The sequence below is a fragment of the Schistocerca serialis genome, chromosome 5, assembly GCF_023864345.2.
Source record: "Schistocerca serialis cubense isolate TAMUIC-IGC-003099 chromosome 5, iqSchSeri2.2, whole genome shotgun sequence".
In the NCBI taxonomy this organism is placed as follows: Eukaryota; Metazoa; Arthropoda; class Insecta; order Orthoptera; family Acrididae; genus Schistocerca; species Schistocerca serialis.
In genome coordinates this window covers 508,939,468-508,961,553 of record NC_064642.1, presented here as the reverse complement: position 1 = coordinate 508,961,553, position 22,086 = coordinate 508,939,468, and the positions used below count along the sequence as shown (strand labels likewise).

Below are 22,086 nucleotides of genomic sequence, written 5' to 3'. Positions count from 1 at the left end.
AGAGACAGGCTGGACAGTGAAGGGGGAGGCGTGTTTATAGCGATAAGAAGTGCAATAGTATCGAAGGAAATTGATGGAGATCCGAAATGTGAAATGATTTGGGTGAAGGTCACGGTTAAAGCAGGCTCAGACATGGTAATTGGATGTCTCTATAGGCCTCCTGGCTCAGCAGCTGTTGTGGCTGAGCACCTGAAGGATAATTTGGAAAATATTTCGAGTAGATTTCCCCACCATGTTATAGTTCTGGGTGGAGATTTTAATTTGCCGGATATAGACTGGGAGACTCAGACGTTCATAACGGGTGGCAGGGACAAAGAATCCAGTGAAATTTTTTTAAGTGCTTTATCTGAAAACTACCTTGAGCAGTTAAACAGAGAACCGACTCGTGGCGATAACATATTAGACCTTCTGGTGACAAACAGACCCGAACTATTTGAAAAAGTTAACGCAGAACAGGGAATCAGCGATCATAAAGCGGTTACGGCATCGATGATTTCAGCCGTAATTAGGAATATTAAAAAGGGTAGGAAGATTTTTCTGTTTAGAAAAAGTGACAAAAAGCAGATTTCAGAGTACCTGTTGGCTCAACACAAAAGTTTTGTCTCAAGTACAGATAGTGTTGAGGATCAGTGGACAAAGTACAAAACCGTCGTACATAATGCGTTAGATGAGTATGTGCCAAGCAAGATCGTAAGAGATGGAAAAGAGCCACCGTGGTACAACAACCGAGTTAGAAAACTGCTGCGGAAGCAAAGGGAACTTCACAGCAAACATAAACATAGCCAAAGCCTTGCAGACAAACAAAAATTACGCGAAGCGAAATGTAGTGTGAGGAGGGCTATGCGAGAGGAGTTCAATGAATTCGAAAGTAAAGTTCTATGTACTGACTTGGCAGAAAATCCTAAGAAATTTTGGTCTTATGTCAAAGCGGTAGGTGAATCAAAACAAAATGTCCAGACACTCTGTGACCAAAATGGTACTGAAACAGAGGATGACAGACTAAAGGCCGAAATACTAAATGTCTTTTTCCAAAGTTGTTTCACAGAGGAAGATTGCACTGTAGTTCCTTCTCTTGATTGTCGCACAGATGACAAAATGGTAGATATCGAAATAGATGACAGAGGGATAGAGAAACAATTAAAATCGCTCAAAAGAGGAAAGGCCTCTGGATCTGATGGGATACCAGTTCAATTTTACACAGAGTACGCGAAGGAACTTGCCCCCCTTCTTGCAGCGGTGTACCGTAGGTCTCTAGAAGAGCGTAGCGTTCCAAAGGATTGGAAAAGGGCACAGGTCATCCCCGTTTTCAAGAAGGGATGTCGAGCAGATGTGCAGAACTATAGACCTATATCTCTAACGTCGATCAGTTGTAGAATTTTGGAACACGTATTGTGTTCGAGTATAATGACTTTTCTGGAGACTAGAAATCTACTCTGTAGGAATCAGCACGGGTTTCGAAAAAGACGGTCTTGTGAAACCCAGCTCGCGCTATTCGTCCACGAGACTCAGAGGGCAATAGACACGGGTTCACAGGTAGATGCCGTGTTTCTTGACTTCCGCAAGGCATTCGATACAGTTCTCCACAGTCGTTTAATGAACAAAGTAAGAGCATATGGACTATCAGACCAATTGTGTGATTGGATTGAGGAGTTCCGCAGCATGTCATTCTCAATGGAGAGAAGTCTTCCGAAGTAAGAGTGATTTCAGGTGTGCTGCAGGGGAGTGTCATAGGACCGTTGCTATTCACAATATACATAAATGACCTTGTGGATGACATCGGAAGTTCACTGAGGCTTTTTGCAGATGATGCTGTGGTGTATCGAGAGGTTGTAACAATGGAAAATTGTACTGAAATGCAGGAGGATCTGCAGCGAATTGACGCATGGTGCAGGGAATGGCAATTGAATCTCAATGTAGACAAGTGTAATGTGCTGCGAATACATAGAAAGATAGATCCCTTATCTTTTATCTACAAAATAGCAGGTCAGCAACTGGAAGCAGTTAATTCCATAAATTATCTGGGAGTACGCATTAGGAGTGATTTAAAATGGAATGATCACATAAAGTTGATCGTTGGTAAAGCAGATGCCAGACTGAGATTCGTTGGAAGATTCCTAATTAAATGCAATCCGAAAACAAAGGAAGTAGGTTACAGTACGCTTGTTCGCCCACTGCTTGAATACCGCTCAGCAGTGTGGGATCCGTACCAGATAGGGTTGATAGAAGATATAGAGAAGATCCAACGGAGAGCAGCGCGCTTCGCTACAGGATCATTTAGTAATCGCGAAAGCATTATGGAGATGATACATAAACTCCAGTGGAAGACTCTGCAGGAGAGACACTCAGTAGCTCGGTACAGGCTTTTGTCAAAGTTTCGAGAACATACCTTCACCGAAGAGTCAAGCAGTATATTGCTCCCTCCTACGTATATCTTGCGAAGAGACCATGAGGATAAAATCAGAGAGATTAGAGCCCACACAGAGGCATACCGACAATCCTTCTTTCCACGAACAATACGAGACTGGAATAGAAGGGAGAACCGGTAGAGGTACTCAAGGTACCCTCCGTCACGCACCGTCAGGTGGCTTGCGGAGTATGGATGTAGATGTAGATGTAGATGTAGAAGTACAGAGGCAAAGATGTTGAAAGAGAGGTGAGGTATGAGCGGCGGCAAATTGAAATTAGCGGGGATTGAGGCCTGGCGGATAACGAGAAGAGAGGATATACTGAAGGGCAAGTTCCCATCTCCGGAGTTCTGACAGGTTGGTGTTAGTGGGAAGTATCCAGATAACCCGGATGGTGTAACACTGTGCCAAAATGTGCTGGCCGTGCACCAAGGGATGTTTAACCACAGGGTGATCCTCAACACCAACAAACACTGTCTGCCTGTGTCCATTCATGTGAATGGACAGTTTGTTGCTGGTCATTCCCACATAGAAAGCTTCACAGTGTAGGCAGGTCAGTCGGTGCTTTCACACGTAGCTCTGCCGTTGATCGTGTACACCTTCCGGGTTACAGGACTGGAGTAGGTGGTGGTGGGAGGGTGCATGGGACAGGTTTTACATCGGGGGCGGTTACAAGGGTAGGAGCCAGAGGGTAGGGAAGGTGGTTTGGGGATTTCATAGGGATGAACTAAGAGGTTACGAAGGTTAGGTGGACGGCAGAAAGACACTCTTGGTGGAGTGGGGAGGATTTCATGAAGGATGGATCTCATTTCAGGGCAGTTGAGGAAGTCGTATCCCTGCTGGAGAGGCACATTTAGAGTCTGATCCAGTCCCGGAAAGTATCCTGTCACAAGTGGGACACTTTTGGGTTCTACTGTGGGAGGTTCTGGGTTTGAGGAGATCAGGAAGTGGCTCCGGTTATTTGCTTCTGTACCAGGTCGGGAGGGTAGTTGCAGGATGTGAAAGCTGTTTTCAGGTTGTTGGTGTAATGGATCAGGGATTCCGGACTGGAGCAGATTCGTTTGCCACGAAGACCTAGGCTGTAAGGAAGGGACAGTTTGATGTGAGGATTACTTGAAGCTGCGCCTGGACATCAGGAATGGGATTACCTTGGCAAACTTTGTACGTAGTCTTGTCTGAAAGCTGACACAGTCCCTCAGCCACATACTCCCGACGATCAAGTACCCCCTACAAAACCTTTCACCTGACTCCATCAACCTCCTGACCCCACCAACACCCCGCACCCCTACCTTCTACCTTCTTCCTAAAATTCACAAACCCAATCATCCCGGCAGTCCCATTGTAGCTGGTTACCAAGCCCCCACAGAACGTATCTCTGTCTACGTAGATCAACCACATATACATATGTGTGGATGGATATGTGTGTGTGTGTGCGCGCGAGTGTATACCCGTCCTTTTTTCCCCCTAAGGTAAGTCTTTCCGCTCCAGGGATTGGAATGACTCCTTACCCTCTCCCTTAAAACCCACATCCTTTCGTCTTTCCCTCTCCTTCCCTCTTTCCTGACGAGGCAACCGTTGGTTGCGAAAGCTAGAATTTTGTGTGTATGTTTGTGTTTGTTTGTGTGTCTATCGACCTGCCAGTGCTTTCATTTGGTAAGTCACATCATCTTTGTTTTTACATATATTTTTCCCATGTGTAATGTTTCCCTATATATATATATATATATATTTGCGGAGGGAATGTAAATAAAACTTAATGGGGTCGTTGTGGGGATGTTGTGAGGGTGACATGGTATTAGAAGGTGGAAAGTGTGACATGAGGCTGAAATGAAAATGAAAATAAAAATATATGGGGAGAGATAAAGGTGGACTAGAAAGCAACTGGAGGTCTGGTGTGAAAAAAGGCGAAAAAGTGTTGGTAAAAGCTGAGCTATGTTGATTCTGTGGTGAACTTGGGTTGGTAAACAACGATGTGCACAAAGGTTAGGTGGTTGTGTTGCCGCCAAAACATGTTAAAGGGTGGAGAAATTCGGGAAAATTTCGAAAAAACTGCGTGCACTTGTATTAAAAGGAGTGGTTTTGTGGTGGCAGATTATGAAAATGAGGCTAACAATTGTCTGACGAAGAAATAATGATGTTAAAATCTGTGGGAAGCGGCTAAAAATGATCAGTGATGTGGGAAAAATGGAAATGGAAATAAAGCGAAAGTTATTAGAACTAGCCGAAATGGTTGTTTAATAGGTGAAAGGAACTGTTTGTGAACTGGAAATGGTGGATTTTACAGCAGCGGCAGTGTTGAAAGCGGAAAAAATATTTTTTGGTTATGGTTTGGAACTGGGTTACGTATTATTGAGTATATATAGGTGGGATAAAATTGTATGGTAGATTACGGTAAAAAGGAGAAGCTGAATACAGAGTGAAACTACTTGCAAAAACAGAAAGAGAAAATAAGATGACACAAAAGATTTCGAAATGCAACAGTGACAATAACAAACGTGATTGTTGGGTTCAAATTAATGATATGAATATTCATGAACCACGGGCAACGTATGAGTGGCCAAGTAAGTGGTCCCGACAGTCGGGATACCAGTTACTTTGGAAGAAGGCTGGGCATCTTGGACATATTCTGAGTCGTGGTCACCTTTGTGTTCATACGGCAAAGTCTACCAAATCCACTGGTTAGTCCCTCAAGCATTAGGGGTAAAACCCAATGGGACTCGGGGCAAGTAAGGCTAGCAACCTGCTTCCCTGGTACTTTAAATATGATGCTGGCAACAATCAGCGCAAAATGCCACGGACCTTTGGAGGTGACGGAGTCCCACTTCTAACTGACAAACCAGGGACTCCTAAGATACGACTTGGCAAACAAATAGTAATGAGATGGGGAGCTATTAATATCAATGGGGGCTACTCTGGGAAGAAGGTAGAGCTGGCAGAGGCTGCAAGTAAGATGGGGCTCGACGTTTTAGCTGTTAGTGACATTCGGGTAAGGGGTGAGAAAGAAGAGGAAGTGGGAGAATACAAGGTCTACCTGTCAGGAGTCAAAGCAGGAATAGCACAATGGGGTGTAGGGCTTTACATCAGGAAAGAAATTGAACCCAGCATAGTTGCAATAAGGTATGTAAGCGAACGACTGATGTCGATAGATTTGAAAGTGTCTAGGAAGAAAATTAGGATTGTGTCAGTATATTCGCATTGTGAAGGGACAGATCAAGATAAGATGGATAGTTTTTATGAGTTTAGTTGTTAGAGTACAGGACAAGGACAGTGTTCTGCTCATGGGTGATTTTAATGCCAGGACTGGAAATCGAACAGAAGGGTATGAAAAGGTTATGGGTAAACTTGGAGAGGATATGGAGGCCAACAGGAACGGGAAACAACTCTTGAATTTCTGTGCTAGTATGGGCTTAGTAATCACAAACTCCTTTTTTAAACATAAGAACATTCACCGGTATACTTGGGAAGGCAGGGGAACCAGATCTGTCATTGACTATATAATAACAGATCAGGAATTCAGGAAGGCTGTGAGGGACACACGTGTATTCAGGGGATTCTTTGATGACACTGATCATTATTTAATCTGCAGTGAAATTGGGATTATGAGGCTGACAGTGCAGGAGGTCAGGCCCATATGTAGGAGGATAAGAGTGGAGAAACTTCAGGATAAGGAAATCAGGCACAAGTACATAACAGTGATCTCAGAAATGTACCAGTTAGTTTAACGGAGTCAATTACCGTTATTGGAAAAGGAATGGACAAGGTACAGGGACACAGTACTAGAAGTGGCTAAAGAATGTCTTGGAACAGCAGTGTGTAAAAGTAAGATGAAGCAAACAGCTTGGTGGAATGACACAGTCAAGGAAGCCTCTAAAAGGAAAAAGAAGGCGTATCAAAAATTGCTACATACTAGAACTCAAGTAGACAGAGAAAGTTATGTTGAAGAAAGAAACAAAGCCAAACAGATAATTGCAGCATCCAAGAAGAAATCTTGGGAAGACTTTGGAAACAGGTTGGAGACTATGGGTCAAGCTGCTGGAAAACCATTCTGGAGTGTAATTAGCAGTCTTCGAAAGGGAGGTAAGAAGGAAATGACAAGTATTTTGGACAGGTCAGGAAAACTGCTGGTGAATCCTGTGGATGCCCTGGGCAGATGGAGGGAATATTTTGAAGAGTTGCTCAATGTAGGTGAAAATACGATCAGTAATGTTTCAGATTTCAAGGTAGAATGGGATAGGAATGATGATGGAAATAGGATCACATTGAAGGTTGTTGTTGTTGTGGTCTTCAGTCCTGAGACTGGTTTGATGCAGCTCTCCATGCTACTCTATCCTGTGCAAGCTTCTTCATCTCCCAGTACCTACTGCAACCTACATCCTTCTGAATCTGCTTTGTGTATTCATCTCTTGGTCTCCCTCTACGATTTTTACCCTCCACGCTGCCTCCAATACTAAATTGGTGATCCCTTGATGCCTCAGAACATGTCCTACCAACCAATCCCTTCTTCTGGTCAAGTTGTGCCACAAACTTCTCTTCTCCCCAATCCTATTCAATACTTCACATTGAAGGAAGTGGAGAAAATGGTCAATAGATTGCAGTGCAATAAAGCAGCTGGGGTGGATGAAATTAAGTCAGAACTCATCAAATACAGTGGAATGTCAGGTCTTAAATGGCTGCACAGGATAATTGAAATGGCCTGAGAGTCAGGACAGGTTCCATCAGACTGGACAAAAGCAGTAATCACACCAATCTTTAAACATGGAAACAAAAAAGATTGTAACAACTACAGAGGTATCTTTTTAATCAGCGTTGTGGGTAAAAATCTTCTCAGGTATTGTTGAAAGGAAAGTGCGAGCATTAGTTGAGGACCAATTGGATGAAAATCAGTGTGGGTTTAGGCCTCTTAGAGGTTGTCAGGAGCAGATCTTTAGCTTACGGCAAATAATGGAGAAGTGTTATGAGTGGAACAGGGAATTGTATCTATGCTTTATAGGTTTAGAAAAGGCATATGACCGGGTTCCTAGGAGGAAGTTATTGTCTGTTCTACGAGATTATGGAATAGGAGGCAAACTTTTGCAAGCAATTAAAGGCCTTTACATGGATAGTCAGGCAACAGTTAGAGTTGACAGTAAATTGAGTTCATGGTTCAGAGTAGTTTCAGGGGTAAGACAAGGCTGCAACTTATCTCCACCATTGTTCATATTATTTATGGATCATATGTTGAAAACAATAGACTGGCTGGGTGAGATTAAGATATGTGAACACAAAATAAGCAGTCTTGCATATGCGGGTGACTTAGTTGTGATGGCAGATTCGACTGAAAGTTTGCAAAGTAATATTTCAGAGCTAGATCAGAAATGTAAGGACTATGGTATGAAGATTAGCATCTCCAAAACGAAAGTAATGTCAGTGGGAAAGAAATATAACCGGATTGAGTGCCAAATAGGAGGAACAAAGTTAGAACAGGTGGACGGTTTCAAGTACTTAGGATGCATATTCTCACAGGATGGCAACATAGTGAAAGAACTGGAAGCGAGGTGTAGCAAAACTGATGCAGTGAGCGCTCAGCTACAATCTACTCTCTTCTCCAAGAAGAAAGTCAGTACCAAGGCTAAGTTATCTGTGCACCGTTCAATCTTTCGACCAAGTTTGTTGTATGGGAGCGAAAGCGGGATAGATTCAGGTTACCATATCAACAAGGTTGAGGTTACGGATAAGAAAGTAGCTAGGATGATTGCAGGTACTAGTAGATGGGAACAAAGGCAGGAGGGTGCCCACAATGAGGAAATCAAAGAAACACTGGGAATGAACTCTATAGATGTAGCAGTCAGGGCGAACAGGCTTAGATGGTGGGGTCACGTTAGACGCATGGGAGAAGCAAGGTTACCCAAGAGACTCATGGATTCAGCAGTAGAGGGTAGGAAGAGTTGGGGCAGACCAAGGAGAAGGTACCTGGATTCGGTTAAGAATGCTTTTGAAGTAATAGGTTTAACATCAGAAGAGGCACCAATGTTAGCTCTGAATAGGGGATCATGGAGGAATTTTATAAGGGGGCTATGCTCCAGACTGAATGCTGAAAGGCATAATCAGTCTTAAATGATGATGATGATATAATAGAAGGAAACATTCCACGTGGGAAAAATATATCTAAAAACAAAGAAGATGTGACTTACCAAACGAAAGCGCTGCTAGGCTGATAGACACACAAGGAAAACACAAACATACACACAAAATTCAAGCTTTCGCAACCAACGGTTGCTTCATCAAGGAGAGGGAAAGACGAAAGGATATGGGTTTTAAGGGAGAGGGTAAGGAGTCATTCCAATCCCGGGAGCGAAAAGACTTACCTTAGGGGGAAAAAAGGATAGGTATACACTCGCGCACACACACACATATCCATCCGCACGTACACACACACACACACACACACACACATACATATATATATATATATATATATATATATATATATATATATATATATATATATATATATATATATATGGTTATAATAGAGGGAAACATTCCACGTAGGAATGTCCAGGCGGAGCTTCAAGGAATCCTCAGAACCTTATGTCCAGGCGGAGCTTCAAGGAATCCTCAGAACCTTAGGCTCCCTACAAAACCTTTCACCTGACTCCATCAACCTACTGACCCCACCGACACCCCGCACCCCTACCTTCTACCTTCTTCCTAAAATTCACAAACCCAATCATCCCGGCCGCCCCATTTGTAGCTGTTTACCAAGCCCCCACAGAACGTATCTCTGCCTACGTAGATCAACACCTTCAACCCATTACGTGCAGTCTCCCATCCTTCATCAAAGACACCAACCACTTTCTCGAACGCCTGGAATCCTTACCCAGTCTGTTACCCCCAGAAACCATCCTTGTAACCATTGATGCCACTTCCTTATACACAAATATCCCGCACGTCCACGGCCTCGCTGCGATGGAGCACTTCCTTTCACGCCAATCACCTGCCACCCTACCTAAAACCTCTTTCCTCATTACCTTAGCCAGCTTCATCCTGACCCACAACTTCTTCACTTTTGAAGGCCAGACATACCAACAATTAAAGGGAGCAGCCATGGGTACCAGGATGGCCCCTTCGTTCGCCAACCTATTCATGGGTCGCTTAGAGGAAGCCTTCTAGGTTACCCAGGCCTGCCAACCCAAAGTTTGGTACAGATTTATTGATGACATCTTCATGATCTGGACTCATAGTGAAGAAGAACTCCAGAATTTCCTCTCCAACCTCAACTCCTTTGGTTCCATCAGATTCACCTGGTCCTACTCCAAATCCCATGCCACTTTCCTTGATGTTGACCTCCACCTGTCCAATGGCCAGCTTCACACGTCCGTCCACATCAAACCCACCAACAAGCAACAGTACCTCCATTATGACAGATGCCACCCATTCCACATCAAACGGTCCCTTCCCTACAGCCTAGGTCTTCATGGCAAATGAATCTGCTCCAACCTGGAATCCCTGAAGCATTACACCAACAATCTGACAACAGCTTTCGCATCCCGCAACTACCCTCCCGACCTGGTACAGAAGCAAATAACCAGAGACACTTCCTCATCCTCTCAAACCCAGAACCTCTCACAGAAGAACCACAAAAGTGCCCCACTTGTGACAGGATACTTTCCGGGACTGGATCAGATTCTGAATGTGGCTCTCCAGCAGGGATACGACTTCCTCAAATCCTGCCCAGAAATGAGATCCATCCTTCATGAAATCCTCCCCACTCCACCAAGAGTGTCTTTCCGCCGTCCACCTAACCTTCGTAACCTCTTAGTTCATCCCTATGAAATCCCCAAACCACCTTCCCTATCCTATGGCTCCTACCCTTGTAACCGCCCCCGGTGTAAAACCTGTCCCATGCACCCTCTCACCACCACCTACTCCAGTCCTGTAACCCGGAAGGTGTACACGATCAAAGGCAGAGCTACGTGTGAAAGCACCCACGTGATCTACCAACTGACCTGCCTACACTGTGACGCATTCTATGTGGGAATGACCAGCAACAAACTGTCCATTCGCATGAATGGACACAGGCAGACAGTGTTTGTTGGTAATGAGGATCATCCTGTGGCTAAACATGCCTTGGTGCACGGCCAGCACATCTTGGCACAGTGTTACACCGTCCGGGTTATCTGGATACTTCCCACTAACACCATCCTATCCGAACTCCGGAGATGGGAACTTGCTCTTCAATATATCCTCTCTTCCCATTATCCACCAGGCCTCAATCTCCGCTAATTTCAAGTTGCCGCCACTCATACCTCACCTGTCATTCAACAACATCTTTGCCCCTGCACTTCTGCCTCGACTGACATCTCTGCCCAAACTCTTTGTCCTTAAATATGTCTGCTTGTGTCTGTATATGTGTGGATGGATATGTGTGTGTGTGAGAGTGTATACCCGTCCTTTTTTTCCCCTAAGGTAAGTCTTTCCGCTCCTGGGATTGGAATAACTCCTTACCCTCTCCCTTAAAACCCACATTCTTTCGTCTTTCCCTCTCCTTCCTTCTTTCCTGATGAGGCAACAGTTTGTTGCAAAAGCTGGAATTTTGTGTGTGTGTTTGTGTGTCTGTCGACCTGCCAGCACTTTCATTTGGTAAGTCACATTATCTTTGTTTTTTATATATATATATATATATATATATATATATATATATATATATATATATATATATATATATATATATATATATATTTGTGTGTGTGTGTATTTTTAACATTTCCTCCTATACCACTGGACCAATTTCAGCCAGATTTGGTACATATATATCCTTACAATCGGGTGACAACTGCTGTGGGAGTGATAACCACCTACCTACCAAATGAGTGGGGGTGAAAAAGAAGTGTACCCCTTGATGCATGTATTCCCTGACTTATTCATTCAGTATTTGAGAACTGAATGAACTTAACACATAATTTCAAAACTTTACAAAATTTTTCCTCAGTGACAACCCCTTCAAAGTGATATGAGGAAAAGTGTTTATTGCTTACTACTTTTGTGCTGTTCATGCAGCAAAAGTATGGCATGAGGCACGACATTGTGATTTATTACTTCTTTACTACTAAATGCATTCAAGATATATTTTACAGAGATTATGAACAATTACCACTGAATGTAAGTGCAAGATTATATCATTTTACAGCACGTGTTTCAGGAAGTATGATGTCTTGAACAATAAGATGTATGAAAAACTGCTGCATCATACATAACATTTAAATTTATTACTTCTTTGCTATTAACTCTGTTCACAATAAATCTTGCAGACAGTTTCCACATGTGCCACTGACTGTACCACCAAAATTATATCATTGTAGAAAACATAGTTCAGAAAATGTGACGTCATAAACACCGAAATGCGTGAAAAACGGCCGCATTGTGCATGATGTTTAAATTTATTACTTCATTCCTACTAACTCCATTCCCAGTACGTTTTGCAGATGGTACAAAAATATGCTGCTGAATGCACCTACAGAGTTATATCATAGTACAACAAGTAGTTCAGGAGATATGAAATCATAAAATTAAGCAATTAAGCAAAAGGGCAGATGCTGCCTGGTATGGTCATAAATTCACAGTTGTAAATAAATACCTGGGAAACATCAGATTTCTCCATTAATATGCAGAGAAATGTTGAATATACCAAATATCATTGTACAACAAGTAGTTCAGGAGATATGAAATCATAAAATTAAGCAAAAGGCCAGATGCTGCCTGGTATGGTCATAAATTCACAGTTGTAAATAAATACCTGGGCAACATCAGATTTCTCCACTAATATGCAGAGAAATGTTGAATATACCAACAGCTAATGGAGATGGTAGTAACATGTAGCACAGTTAAAAGATACTTACATAAAGCTTTTGGCCACAACCTTCCTCGGCAAAAGAGAAACAGACGCCATTCATCCCCACAAGCATCGCACACCTCATGCCCATATGACTGCCAACTCCGGGAGCTTGGGCTGTAATACAACTATCACATGGTATGAAAGCACCAAACTTTTCTTTTTTAACTCTTTTGAACTTGACCATAGAATCCTCTGATTCTCTCCTACAGTAAATATATAAATGATGCTATCACTTTTGCATCCCTCATTTAAAATACAAAATGTTTCACAATTCCTATTCCAGACTAGGGAAAGTAGAGGGGACTTACTAGAAAATTTTTCATAGGGAATCCATGTTCAGAATGTACCACTTGAATGTAACATAAATTCAAATATCAGACCACTTTCAAATTTCCCATTTCATGGTGCATACACAGTAGAGACAATGACATGTGCCTTTTCATGCTGGGTTATCACAGTGCACAGAGCTTTTATATCTGTATTATGACAATCAATATATCAATATTACTTTTGCATGCACTCCCAATAGACATCATGTTCTCTAACCATACGTCAGCCTTAGATGCCCTCTAAAATAAGAAAATATATTCTTACCAAAATTAATCAGACAATTAGTTCTCTTCAGTAAATTTGAACTCACTGCACTTTTTCTTTGTCTATTGCAATGAGTATCATTTGGCGACAATAAATCATAAAGAGGTGAACACACATCACATTGTGGGGTGCGTAGATCAGTACAGATTCCTTCAAGCCCTTGACCTATGTTTAATTTTAGCAGTTTCAGCTGTCTCCCAGTGCCACTGACATTAACTATAGTAAAGTAATATTTGGAAATAAATCTCTGCATTCCTGTTTTTGCTTTGCTACACTCAGTTTCAATACCTATGCCATTAATGGGTTTCTGGACACTACTTTTGGTGACACTGATAGTCTTTACACATGACTAAAATTCCTGTGGCATTTTGAGAGGTCTGTTGATAAGATTATGTTTTGGTAGCCATGTAAAAAACCATGGATCATTAGAGGGATTAAAGTAAACTGTGGAGAGAATAGAAAAATGTACCTGTCGGTAACAGTAGAGATCCTGCAGTAGTTACACACTACAAAAACTGCTCAGAATTACTGAGAATATTTATTAAAAAATCAAGGAATATACACATAATGTCAGAAATCAGTAATTCTGACAACAGACTCAAGACTATATCAGATATACTGAAACGAGAGACAGAACAACCTGTCACAGAACAGGACACCATCACTATTGAACTGAATGGCAGGGATATAAATGATGACTCACAAGTTGCAAATATATTTAATAATCATTTCTTAAATAGAGTAGAAAGTACAGGGACAAACAGTTCACAAGAAAAATCATAGCAGTATGCTGAAAAAGTAGCTCTCATAAAATTCAATCATATGAATGTATTGTCAATTTCTAATTCTGAAATTAAGAAAATTATACATTCTCTCAAAACTAAAAATTCGTCTGGTTTTGGTGGTGTTTCCAATACAGTAGTAAAGATCTGTTCCCATATAATGAGCCCAGTCTTATCTGAAATATGCAATGCATCACTAACTCAAGGCATTTTTCCAGAGATACTGGAATATGCTCTTGACAAGTCCTCTTTAAGAAAAGTGATAAGAGAGATGTCAATAAGTACCAACCTGTTTCAATGCTCATATCATTTTCCAAAATTTTTCAGAGGGTGATGTATTCTACAATAGTATCTCAGCTTAGAAACAGTAATAGCCTTAGCAATTCACAGTTCGGGTTTCAGAAGAATTGTTCTAATGAGGTTGCCATTTACATGATCATTCATCAAATTTAGCAAGCATTAAATAATAAAATAGTGCTGGTTGGTATTTTCTATGACCTATCTAAAGTATCTGACTATGTGAATCACAGCATTCTCCCAGATGAATTGAAGTTTTATGTGATTGATAGTGTAGCAAATAATTGATAATGTCATATTAAACAAAAGAATGCAGAAAGTTGTATTTAGTAATTCAACCAATATAGTCCACAGATGTAATTCTGACTGGGGAGAAACCATCTATGGGGTTCCCAAAGCTCAATCATAGGACCATTATTGTTTCTCTTGTATGTAAACAATCTTACACCTAAATATAACAAGCAGAATTAGTTCTTTTTGTAGATGACACTGGTGTTGTAATCACACCAAGCATACATATGGAAATAGAGGAAAAATTAAACAGCATTGTTAGAAGTATCGTCAACTGTATTTTCTGCAAATGGTCTCACCCTCAATTTAAAAGAGGCATTGTTGTTGTTGTTGTGGTCTTCAGTCCTGAGACTGGTTTGATGCAGCTCTCCATGCTACTCTATCCTGTGCAAGCTTTTTCATCTCCCAGTACCTACTGCAACCTACATCCTTCTGAATCTGCTTTGTGTATTCATCTCTTGGTCTCCCTCTACGATTTTTACCCTCCACGCTCCCCTCCAATACTAAATTGGTGATCCCTTGATGCCTCAGAACATGTCCTACCAACCGATCCCTTCTTCTGGTCAAGTTGCGCCACAAACTTCTCTTCTCCCCAATCCTATTCAATACTTCCTCATTAGTTATGTGATCTACCCATCTAATCTTCAGCATTCTTCTGTAGCACCACATTTCGAAAGCTTCTATTCTCTTCTTGTCCAAACTATTTATCGTCCATGTTTCACTTCCATACATGGCTACACTCCATACAAATACTTTCAGAAATGACTTTCTGACACTTAAATCAATACTGGATGTTAACAAATTTCTCTTCTTCAGAAACGCTTTCCTTGCCATTGCCAGCCTACATTTTATATCCTCTCTACTTCGACCATCATCAGTTATTTTGCTCCCCAAATAGCAAAACTCCTTTCCTAATTTAAGTGCCTCATTTCCTAATCTAATTCCCTCAGCATCACCCGACTTAATTAGACTACATTCCATTATCCTTGTTTTGCTTTTGTTGATGTTCATCTTATATCCTCCTTTCAAGACACTGTCCATTCCATTCAAATGCTCTTCCAAGTCCTTTGCTGTCTCTGACAGAATTACAATATCAACGGCGAACCTCAAAGTTTTTATTTCTTCTCCATGAATTTTAATACCTACTCCGAATTTTTCTTTTGTTTCCTTTACTGCTTGCTCAATATACAGATTGAACAACATCGGGGAGAGGCTACAACCCTGTCTTACTACCTTCCCAACCACTGCTTCCCTTTCATGTCCCTCGACTCTTATAACTGCCATCTGGTTTCTGTACAAATTGTAAATAGCCTTTCGCTCCCTGTATTTTACCCCTGCCACCTTCAGAATTTGAAAGAGAGTATTCCAGTCAACATTGTCAAAAGCTTTCTCTAAGTCTACAAATGCTAGAAACGTAGGTTTGCCTTTCCTTAATCTTTCTTCTAAGATAAGTCGTAAGGTCAGTATTGCCTCACATGTTCCAGTGTTTCTACGGAATCCAAACTGATCTTCCCCGGGGTTGGCTTCTACTAGTTTTTCCATTCGTCTGTAAAGAATTCGTGTTAGTATTTTGCAGCTGTGACTTATTAAGCTGATAGTTCGGTAATTTTCACATCTGTCAACACCTGCTTTCTTTGGGATTGGAATTATTATATTCTTCTTGAAGTCTGAGGGTATTTCGCCTGTCTCATACATCTTCCTCACCAGATGGTAGAGTTTTGTCAGGACTGGCTCTCCCGCGGCCGTCAGTAGTTCCAATGGAATATTGTCTACTCCGGGGGCTTTGTTTCGACTCAGGTCTTTCAGTGCTCTGTCAAACTCTTCACGCAGTATCATATCTCCCATTTCATCTTCATCTACATCCTCTTCCATTTCCATAATATTGTCCTCAAGTACATCACCCTCGTATAGACCCTCTATATACTCCTTCCACCTTTCTGCTTTCCCTTCTTAGCTTAGAACTGGGTTTCCATCTGAGCTCTTGATATTCATACAAGTCGTTCTCTTATCTCCAAAGGTCTCTTTAATTTTCCTGTAGGCGGTATCTATCTTACCCCTAGTGAGATAGGCCTCTACATCCTTACATTTGTCCTCTAGCCATCCCTGCTTAGCCATTTTGCACTTCCTGTCGATCTCATTTTTGAGACGTTTGTATTCCTTTTTGCCTGTTTCACTTACTGCATTTTTATATTTTCTCCTTTCATCAATTAAATTCAATATTTCTTCTGTTACCCAAGGATTTCTACTAGCCCTCGTCTTTTTACCTACTTATCCTCTGCTGCCTTCACTACTTCATCCCTCAAAGCTACCCATTCTTCTTCTACTGTATTTATTTCCCCCATTCCTGTCAATTGCTCCCTTATGCTATCCCTGAATCTCTGTACAACCTCTGGTTCTTTTAGTTTATCCAGGTCCCATCTCCTTAAATTCCCACCTTTTTGCAGTTTCTTCAGTTTTAATCTACAGGTCATAACCAATAGATTGTGGTCAGTGTCCACATCTGCCCCTGGAAATGTCTTACAATTTAAAACCTGGTTCCTAAATCTCTGTCTTACCATTATATAATCTATCTGATACCTTTTAGTATCTCCAGGGTTCTTCCATGTATACAACCTTCTTTCATGATTCTTAAACCAAGTGTTAGTTATGATTATGTTGTGCTCTGTGCAAAATTCTACCAGGCGGCTTCCTCTTTCATTTCTGTCCCCCAATCCATATTCACCTACTATGTTTCCTTCTCTCCCTTTTCCTACACTTGAATTCCAGTCACCCATGACTATTAAATTTTCGTCTCCCTTCACAATGTGAATAATTTCTTTTATTTCATCATACATTTCTTCAATTTCTTCGTCATCTGCAGAGCTAGTTGGCATATAAACTTGTACTACTGTAGTAGGTGTGGGCTTCGTATCTATCTTGGCCACAATAATGCATTCACTATGCTGTTTGTAGTAGCTTACCTGCATTCCTATTTTCCTATTCATTATTAAACCTACTCCTGCATTACCCCTATTTGATTTTGTGTTTATAACCCTGTAGTCACCTGACCAGAAGTCTTGTTCCTCCTGCCACCGAACTTCACTAATTCCCACTATATCTAACTTCAACCTATCCATTTCCCTTTTTAAATTTTCTAACCTACCTGCCCGATTAAGGGATCTGATATTCCACTCTCCGATCCGTAGAACGCCAGTTTTCTTTCTCCTGATAACGACATCCTCTTGAGTAGTCCCCGCCCGGAGATCCGAATGGGGGACTATTTTACCTCCGGAATATTTTACCCAAGAGGACGCCATCATCATGTAATCATACAGTAAAGCTGCATGCCCTCGGGAAAAATTACAGCTGTAGTTTCCCCTTGCTTTCAGCTGTTCGCAGTACCGGCACGGCAACGCCATTTTGGTTATTGTTACAAGGCCAGATCAGTCAATCATCCAGACTGTTGCCCTTGCAACTACTGAAAAGGCTGCTGCCCCTCTTCAGGAACCATAAGGAGGCATAACATACAGTATTCTGTTCTGCACATCTATGGGTACAACACCAATGGTAAGTGTAAAATATGGTGAGGAAATAATAAATAGGGTGGAAGCCCTAAAAATTTTAGTTGTCCATACTGATGAGAATTTAAACTGGAAAAAACACATTTTGAAATTTCTAAAACAGTTTAGTTCAGCCACATTTGCACTTAGAATCATTGAAAATCTTGGGGAGAGACAAATCAGTAAGTTGACATGTTTTGGATGTTTTCAACCAATAATGTCATGTGGAATAATGTTCTGGGGTAACTCATCTTTAAGAAAGAAAGTCCTCCTTGTTCAAAAATGTGCTGTAAGAAAAATACATGGTGCTCACCCATGATCATCTTGTAAACATCTGTTTAAGTATCTGGGCATTCTGACTACTGATTGACAGTATATTTATTGTCTTATGAACTTTGTTGTAAGTAATCCACCACAGTTAAAAAGGACCAAAGATGTAAATAGTTACAATACCAGAAGGAAAAACGAAATCCATTACTCCACATTAAGTTTGTCATCAGTACAAAAAGAGGTGCACAATGCTGCAACTAAAATTTTTGGTCACTTACTCAGTGATATACAATGTGTGACAGGTAGCAAAGTAAAATTTGGAAAATATAACAAAAAAATTTCTCCTTGACAACACCTTATGTTCCATAGAAATTATTTCCATTATTGTAATGTCTAAGTGTTGGTGGGTATTAATTAATAACTGAAATCAGTATTTTTTTCATAAAACCCCCCCAGAAATGTTTAGCACGTACCCATATTACAGTGTGAATGGAAAATGACATGTTCCACATAATTATGATATATCACATGACATGATCCATGGAACATGAACTGAACTAACTTTATTGCATTATGACTGATTTTGTTCTTAGAACATCTTTTGGCACAACACAACCTGATAATGTGTAACAACACAGCTGATGTGATTATCAATAACCATTAATAAAAATAGTAGATTGGAAATTGGGTCCATGGAAAACACTGTACAAAAATTACAGTGGAATTGGCATTTGACATGGCTGTTTTTGCAGATGACATTACATTTGATATGCTAAACTTAGCTTTTCCACAGGTACATGACCCATCTGGATAGGATTTGGGAGTAGATGTGTGTGAAAGCATTGACAGATACAGTTTAGTTGTTCTAGCATGGGCTGACATTGGATTGGATATTGACAGGATACTCTTCATACATTGTTAGAAGGGGTGGGTGGAGAACTTAGGACACTGTAGATATGAACAGGCTGTTCTCGATCAGTGCCCACCTGGGAGTAACAACGCAGACATGGGCACAGGTAGGCAAAAACGTGATGTGCAGGCAGTCTTGCAGCAGGATCATAGTGGTTGTGTTTATATTTTACTGCCCAAGCTCAGGTGGCGAGTGGTGGCCAAGTATGTCATGCATGCGTAGAATGCAAGAATGCATGCAATAATATCTGGTGGGATGTCTACATTACCTATATGAGCCCTTAGGCGAGAGGAAGGGTCTTGCGAGTGCCCCTGCCTGATGAAGCAGCGTTGGAAGAGCCTGACATAGGGCATCTAATCAAAAACTATATTTGGAGGGTTACCTGTCTATGAAGACTCATACGCGCAAAGGGTCAGACTTGTCATGTCAAAACTTCCAATGAGTATTTTACCACTCATACTTAACACGACTGAAAACCCATATACTAAATTTAAGCTGCTGATACAAACTAGAAGTTACCTATACAAAATCACAAAAACGTGTATTTCCTGGTTTGGCATTTGCATCTCCGAGATGGATACCCCTCCATTTACTATCTGTCGTTACAGTGAGTGGACTGTAGATGATCAGGGGAATGTGGGCTGTCTCATCAGTGCAATACTCATAGAACAATAATCTGTTTTCACAGCTATGTTAACAAAGAAGCTAATATTTGTTTTTGGAATCATTTGCTGTTAATGTTGGGTAACCTTGAGGAACACATTGCTCTAACCAAAAATCTTGCTCCAAAAATTGTTTTGTAAATTGAGTCTCATGGCATAGACAAACATTGAAATAGTGCATACATTTAGTTAGAAATAAAAATGAAACACTTTATGTGACAGACTATGGTTCACTGACATGAAGAAATTGAAGATAATTATTTTCATAAAATGACAGTCACACATTTGATTAGCAGCTGCCTCCAAAAGAAAAGTCAGGAGCTAAAATTTCATTCCTGGACAAAGAATTGGCTGAATGAAGATGGAAATAAATGGCTACAAGCAGTAGACTTGAAGGACAAGTGGATGTGTGGCAGAATACAGGCTATGTCATACTGGAGTGGAAGTAGGGAACAGGAAGGGTAAGTGAAGAACAGGGACTAGCAAAGGTCAAGGCCAGGGGCTTATGTTCATGATTCTGCCCCCCCCCCCCTCCCCCTGCCACACATGTACCAACGGCATCTAGCAGCTCTAACCTGCCTTTGCCTTGTTCCTGCATGTTCCCCCAGCAGAACTACACCATCCCCCACACCACCCTGCTTTCTTCAGCTCCTTGTCCCATGCTTTCTCCTCACACCCACAACCCACACTATATTGTTGCTCCCATTGGGCACTGTTATAACTCAGTCAGGTCACAGTGGCCAGAGACAGTGGTCTCATGTATGAGAGTTGTGCTTGTGTGAATGTCTGTGTGTGTTCTCTACTTCACAAGAAGGCCTTTTGGCCAAAAGCTAAATTGTATGGTGGTCGTTTTGTTGCGGCTGCCTGTGACTCAATGTATCTTCTGTATAATGAGTAACAATCTATCTGGACTTCCCATAGTGTGTATGTCTTCTGCTAGACAGAGAGTTTTTCTGGCACTGGCCGACATTTTCTGCATCATTAACAGAGAAAATGATTTTGGATAAATCAATGTAGTTTTCAGCCCACCACTCATATAATATCATTAAGCTGCAATCACAGATATCAGTTTTCCTCTTCTTAGGTTTTAAACTCTGATGAACTATGCATGGTACTACTCAGATACACTGACAATAGGAAGGACTCCTGCCTTATGTTACACTTTGTGTAAGTACCTGGATGAATGTCTGTGGATCACGGCACTATCAAATGTTATGTTTAATTAATATAAATGACACACATATAATACACATTTGGGACACTGTATTGGTATTTCATATTTTTACAAAATTTACAAGAAACAAAATTAATTTTGATGTTTTGGAAATCCCGTTTTTAATTAAAAAATGGTTCAAATGGCTCTGAGCACTATGGGACTTAACTTCTGAGGTCATCAGTCCCCTAGAACTTAGCACTACTTAAACCTAACTAACCTAAGGACATCACACACATCCATGCCCGAGGCAGGATTCGAACCTGCGACCGTAGCAGACGCACGGTTCCAGACTGTAGCGCCTAGAACCGCTCGGCCACCCTGGCCAGCTTTTAATTAAATGTACTTCTTATCAATCTGGAAAGAGCATTCTGGATAAAAGATAACTGTACTTCTCTATGTATATTAAATTATGTTTTGACCACTTTCAAGTGGCAATTCAGTACTCCTCTCACAAATCAGCGACAAGGCAAGAGTGCACTGTGTAACACAGGGTGAGAATTCAGGGCTGTACACCTGGCAGTTTTAAATGCAAAAATCATGCAAAAATTGTCATACTTCTTATTTACTCTTGACCAATTTCCAGCTCATGTCAGTAGCTGAAATTCTGCAGATGATGATTTTGCTAAGTTGACTAACAGCAGGAAAAAATCAAAACTTGTTTCAAGATGACAAGTCTGACCTTTTGCTTTTTAATAAAATATTCAGCATATTGGGCAAGTGATTGCTAGTCACTGCAGATGTATCATCCACAGGTGGCTAGACCACTTTTTTAACATGACAGTTTGGTAACTATAAGAGATGAAGTAGTGTTGGTAGACAGTGGATCTTATATGGATGATGTCTTTATGGAGCCAGCAGGAAGGTGGAGGACAATGCTCTGGAAGGAGGCATACTAAGCCAAAGAGGATCCACTGTTTGGCTAAGGTTCATTCAAGATATCTTCATGACATACACCAAGGCCAAGATGTTTTAGCCTACTTCCCCTACAGTATCAACATCTTCTGTCCTATTTATTACATATGGCTCTCTTCAATTCAGCACACCAGGTAGAAGATGTTTCTTTTTGTTAATTTAAATCTTGACTTGTTTCACAATGCAAAGCCGGCCGTGGTGGTCTTGCGGTTCTAGGCGCGCAGTCCGGAACCTGCTACGGCCGCAGGTTCGAATCCTGCCTCAGGCATGGATGTGTGTGATGTCCTTAGGTTAGTTAGGTTTAAGTAGTTCCAAGTTCTAGGGGACTGATGAC

General features: G+C 41.2%; 1 protein-coding gene across 1 annotated transcript in view; it reads right to left on the bottom strand.

The window, feature by feature from the left end:
• Window positions 1-22,086, bottom strand: part of LOC126482033 (dynein axonemal heavy chain 6-like) — a 1,073,010-nt gene that overhangs the window by 625,218 nt on the left and 425,706 nt on the right. The window lies entirely within an intron of this gene.